A 6,448-nucleotide genomic window follows, 5' to 3' on the forward strand; every position below is an offset into this window, starting at 1 on the left:
TTTCCATAAAGAACTCTGAATTGTCAATTTACATGTCACTCAGATATTTAAGTGGGCAATTCTTGGTCAAAATAAGTTGCAGAGTTGCTGTCAGAATGGACCAGATTGAGTTGATGATTAAATTGCTCCACTCACTTTTGGAACACACTTTTTAATTATTTAATTCAGGTGTGTCAATCAGAACCATTGCCACAAGTGCATAAAATCAAGCACCAAGCCATGAAGTCTGCATTTAGGAACATTTGTGGAAAATAAAACGTGTTGCTCTGGAGAGCTCTGTGAATTCAAGCACGGTACTGTGAGTCCACACGTGCGTTTTATGAAGATTTAAGGTCAAGTTTTATTTCAAGAACACATGCAACACTCACCGATCTCGCATATCAACAACAACGCTCTTCTACAATCGTCTTGCGATACTTTTCAGATCTCCCTCCTCCAAATATCGTCTGCCAATCTACATCCACTGCCATTAAACTGTACAGCATCATAGATTTGGTTTCCATAAGCAATGGCATGCAAGCATCACTTCGTCAAATAAAATGTCAAATGTCAGATATAATGCTGTAAAGCACTGCCACTGGACTCTGGAACAGTGGAAACCTACTCTTTGGAGTGATGAATCATCCTTCTCCATTTTGCAGTCTGATGGGTGAGCCTGGGTTTGGCAGATGCCAGAAGAATGAGAATGCATTGTGCCGACTGTGAAGTTTTGATGAGAAGAGACAATGGTATGTGGTTGTTTTTCAGGGGTTGGGAAAGGCCTTTTAGAGAAAAACACCACCGTTTTACAATATTCCACTATGTTCTTCCATCAACTTAGACGAGTTGATACATATCTCTCCCGTCTCAGTGCATGCACTCAATTGCTGTATCCTGCGGTGCCACTATTCTAGCGTTTCGTTTAGCACCATTAATTCCTTAGGATCCAAACAGGGATTGATTTAGAAGCCACCAAACACTTCCAAGTTTTCCCTATTTAAAGATGTTACATAAGTACAGTCGTTACATGAGTAACTATGGTGACACAAAATAAACAGTGGCAATATCCAAAGCAGATAAAAATGTTGACTATAATGTATGGCGGAAGGGCACTCCACAGCACTTCGACCTCCATCCTTTCATTGGATCCTAATGAATGGTGCTAAGCTAAATGCTAGCATAGTAAGTTGAGGGAAGAAAGGTGGCATTTTCCTTTAATTCCAGTGAAGTGAAATCTTAATGCTTTTCATGCCAAGACATTTAGGACAATGCTATACTTCCAACTTTGTGAGAACAATATGGGGAAGGCCATTTTCTATTCCAACATGACTATGCCCCAGTGCCAGGTCCATAAAGATGTGGTTAGTTGAGTTTGGTTTGGAAGATCTTGACTGGCCCACACAGAGTCATGACCTCAACCCCATCGAACACCTTTGGGATGAACTGGAATGGAGATTGTGAGCCAGGCCATCTCGCCCAACATCAGTGCCTAACCTTACAATTTATCTACGACCCACAGAAATGCTCAAATTTATCAGAAAGGCTTCCCAGAAGAGTGGACGCTGTTATAGCTGCAAAGGGGAGCCCAACATCATATTACAGTAATGTCTATATATTTATAATGCAATGCCAATGTAATGCAATACTTTTTTCCATATAGTGTATAATGAACAGGTAACAACATCTTGGACTTAAGGCCAAATCTGAAAAACCAACCAGACTGTGAAAAAGCAACACATTACCCTTCGAAATCTAATAATATAGTCAAGCAATGTTTTTGAAATGTGAATGTAAAACAGAGAAAGAAAGAACCATCTGTCTTTATTAGTGTATGGCGCCAACATGAGAGAATATGTGGGTGCAGTCACAGCAATACCCATAATTCCTCCCCACAACTATCTGGACTGGCTTGCACACAGACAAACTCAGGCATCAAAGACACAACTGCTATACTTGACTGCATTTCTGCAGTCACCTTGAGTTTGAGAAGAACGTTCTCTCAGTTAAAACTTAAATAAGGCCCCTATAGGCCATGTTCACTCTAGAAGCATCAAAGCTGAATTTGTTGGTTTTATAAAGAACACCTTACACTATGTTCTTCAAAGTGCATACCCTTACTCAGAAATACCCAAGAAAAGAAGGATTGATCATAGCCAGAGGTCTGTTTGTGTAACTGAAATGTAAACGTACACCTACTTTAATGTTCATCTTCTCAGATAACAGAAGTTATACTTCATCCTTCAGTCTGCTCTTGTGGAACTGGCACATTGGCAGTGAATCATTTCATTCCCTGTACACCCGGGCCCTGTTCACCTCAGAACAGTATGAAAGTTGAATCCAAATGAACAGTAGGGGCTTTAAAGAGTCTTCATGGAATAGATGTAGAGTATCAGAGCATGGTCTGACTAACAAATGGTACATATTTTAATGAAAACAATTTCAGAAGCTCTCTTGGTAGGTACTACCCACTCACTGATGTGAGACCACTGTTATGGTTTGTATTTAAAGGGTTGGAGAGGCTTATAACTGGGCCCTGCTATTTAATAATTAAACTTCTTCACAGCTATAAATGTGTTATAAAGAAGATTACTATTTTATGCTACATTGCAGTATGCCTGACTTTATTTATTTATTTATTTATTTATTTATTTATTTATTTACATTTGATGTGTTGGAATGTAGGAATGTGACTGGGGAATAACGCAGGCTGGATGAATCCAGCACACCACAGGCACAACAGCTCTTCTAACTTGAATATCTGGTTCTAGTAATACTGAGGTCATGGGTTAGATTTCAAGGTAATTGGTAAGATGTATGCACAGTGAGTTTTGAACAACAGTGTCTGCCAAATGAATGCATCACAGCCCATCAAGGTGTGATGCAGTGGAAAACAAGTTGACCTCATTTCAGTTAAAATACAAATATTTTGGTCAAAAAAAAAAGGAAGGAAGAAGAGTGCTTCTTTCTTGTCCTGACTTTATCATTTGACATGAAAAGTATATTTTAAAAGTTTGTTTTAAATGAATAAGAAGTGATGTAATCTGTTTTGAAGTTATTATTTTATTTGTATTTTATTTTTTTATTAAAAGTCAAAAGAGTCAAAGATATTGTGTGAATGTGACATGCTAGTGATGTGACTCGCAGCTGAAAATGTCTGTAAATAATACAGTTTCATCATGTAAGTAGCCTATATTGAAATTTCTAAATAAAATTATAACTTTACTAGCAGATTACCAATGTTCTTCAGTAATCTCCATCGTAGATACAAGCAATAATAGAAAATGTATCCCATAGTCAAAAATGTCTATAGTAGCCTATATGTATAAAAACACTATTATAACAAATAGGTCCGCAGTGTATATTCTTGCTAAATTGCACCTGTTGACTGGGATTGCATCGTATGATTGTTGCCTAGCATATAGGTCACACATACTATGTTAATATAAAAATAAGCACTACTTAGTTTTAATTAAATACTTACTGTATAAATCATTTTTAATTTTCCAGGTTGTTAATATTTTATTACCCAAACTTTGCGTATTGTTCTCTTATATCTGGAATGTCTATTATTATTGACTGTTTTTAATTAGAATTATTAAATAATTCATAATAAATGAATTAATAATAACTCTAACAACAGGGGGTTTTCTTTCCAACTTCCAAGAGAATCCTTTAAATTATTTATTTATTTATTTATTTATTTATTTATTTATTTATTTATTTATTTATTTATTTATTTTGGTTAATAAATGATTAATTTCAGTGCAAAAAAAATAATAATAATTGATTGCATTGATGTTACATAATGCCTGAAACATTTAGTTAAACATGACCCTCTTTTATAATCTAGATCTAAAACTGAAAGATGCAAACTTCAAGTGTCTTTTTGACTAAACATACACTGGCTTTTTGACAGGGGTCTGCTCCTATATTTGTATAAAGGTTTATAAGGGACTAAATCAGGATAGCAGACAACAGAGTAAAGGCAGAATATGTGTCCCCTGTGGTGTTATTAAAGGATGTTTAGATTGATGCCAATACTCCATTAAAAATTAGCCCTGGCTGATCATTATTCCTGTCAGGCGCCAGTGCGCCACTTCTGGAGAGGTTAATGACTGTTTGCCCCATTGTCTTTAGGGAAGATTTATCCTGATCAAAGGCCTGGGGAGGTCAAAAGGTCATAATGAGGAAGGCTGAGCTAGTCTTAAACAGGGGTGAAAGACTAGTGTCACACTTGCATGTGTCCAAACAGACGGAAGACGAAGAAGAATTCCAAGTAAAGTCTTTTAATGGTAGCTCATGAAAACAGGATACAGGCAGGGATACACAGACTAACGGCGGCACATATACTAAAACTGGATCGATACATAGCAGATTAGCATGGCCCCTGCAAAAGGATGAAATCCGTGAGGCTCTACATCTTTTAGGGAAGTCGTGGCCTAGTGGTTAGAGAGTTTGACTCCTAACCCTAGGGTTGTAGGTTCGTGTCTCAGGCCGGCAATACCACGACTGAGGTGCCCTTGAGTAAGGCACCGAACCCCAAACTGCTCCCTTGGCACCACAGCATAAATGGCTGCCCACTGCCACTGTGTGTGTTCACTGCTGTGTGTGTGTGCACTCTGGATGGGTTAAATGCAGAGCAAGAATTCGAGTATGGGTCACCATACTTGGCTGAATGTCACCTCACTCACTCACTAAATCAGATGGTGATCAGACAAATTAAACTGTGAGGGTGCAACTTAAATTAGGGAGTTGAAAAAATGAGGATTATTAACACAACACAAGACAACTGGTAACTAATGACAACAAATGAGAAGCGTGATATTAAAACAAAGTAACCAGGAATGAATGAAAAATAAAAACTGAAAGTCCATAACTAAAACAAACTCAACAAAAGTCCATAATCTTGACAGCTAGCAAGTCGGTTTGAAGATAAGCATCAAATATCAAATTCTTTTTTGGTTTACCTTTTGTGCAAATAACATTTAGATTGTGGAAAAAAGCAAAAGAACCAAATTTGATTATCTGATGATCTGACTAGTGAGAACAGTAATGCTACTGATGAGATGACAACAGCCGGCAGATCACCGTTTTCCCACTGTGATGTCATCCAACAACTGTTTTGCCCTTGGCTAATCCAAATCTCACCTAGAGTTCGGAATCCAACTGGCTTTTGACCTGAAAATGAACCTGACAATCACTGACCAAATATCCTCAGCATAACAATAATACATTTTTGAAGTATTTTAATACAAAACTACCTGTAGCTTGAGGCTCTCTGTTTGTGTGTACTGATTTTGGCTGACCACAAAATCATCTACATCCTTCAAAGAAATGCACAATATTATGTACGAATCTGTACCCTAGTGTTTACGAGGAGGAAAACACATACAAATGAATACATCAGTGGGTAGCAACACAATGTGTGGGGGAAGATGAGTGGCGAGAGAGCTGCGGTTAATTTCACGCCCCTGTATTTTCCCGTCACGCCTGGCTAATTTCTGTCATGTTCTGCCGAACTGTTGAAATACTCCATCTGCGAGCCCCTGGTGGTGTTTCTCAGAGAGTGGGGCATGACTAGCACACCAGCAGGGATGCTTCCATTTAATACAGGTGAGAGTAAATGCATATATATATATATATATATATGGGGGGGGGGTGCTCTTGTTTTTGTGACATATCAGGACACAACTCTGTATAATGACATGGGTATGACACAGGTATTTCAAGGAGAGGGTGACTTATGAGGACATAACCAATTTCCCCATTTTGCAAAACACTTATAAATCATTCAGAATTTTTTTTTTTTGTTTGTTTGTTTTTTTTGAAAAAGTAAAAATGCACAAAGTTTCCTGTGAGGGTTAGGGTTAGGTTTAGGGTTGGTGTAGAGCCATAGAATATACAGTTTGTACAGTATAAAAAGCATTACGCCTATGGGATGTCCCCACTATTCACAAAAGCAAATGTGTGTGTGTGTGTGTGTGTACCAGTCTGCAATTTTCTTGAATTAATTAACACCTTACTGGGGTTTTTTTTTTTTTTTTCATTTGATGTCATAAGGGATAAGTCTTGTGGCTTCACTCTATCTCCATCTGCAGAACCAGAATGCATTCTGATTAGGAAATGCATATTTGATTAGTAAAACCAAAGACAAGATTAACTCCACCTTAAAAACTTTGACCTGTTTATTTTATTACAAATGCCAAGTGCCCCCTTGTGGGTTAGGTTAAGGTTGGACATTAATTGTGACAATGAATGACATTGTGTTTACCAACAAATGGTTTATATTCAGGTTCCAACTCCTATAATAATGGAACCGTTCCAATGTGTTCCATCTCATTTTATATTTACAAGATTGTACCAATGAGACGGAACAACAACAACAAACTACTAGAGACGATCCAATGGGGATTAAGAGAAAACCACAACTCTAATTTAAACAGTACAAATTTAAAGTACAAAGTCAATA

The 6,448-nt window shown here is 37.4% G+C and overlaps 1 pseudogene; it reads left to right on the forward strand.

The window, feature by feature from the left end:
- The first annotated feature begins 4,306 nt into the window (after positions 1-4,306).
- LOC113063527 (uncharacterized) lies at positions 4,307-4,405 on the forward strand (annotated as a pseudogene).
- Positions 4,406-6,448: the final 2,043 nt, after the last annotated feature.

This window comes from Carassius auratus, chromosome 45 (genome assembly GCF_003368295.1).
Source record: "Carassius auratus strain Wakin chromosome 45, ASM336829v1, whole genome shotgun sequence".
Classification (NCBI taxonomy): domain Eukaryota; kingdom Metazoa; phylum Chordata; class Actinopteri; order Cypriniformes; family Cyprinidae; genus Carassius; species Carassius auratus.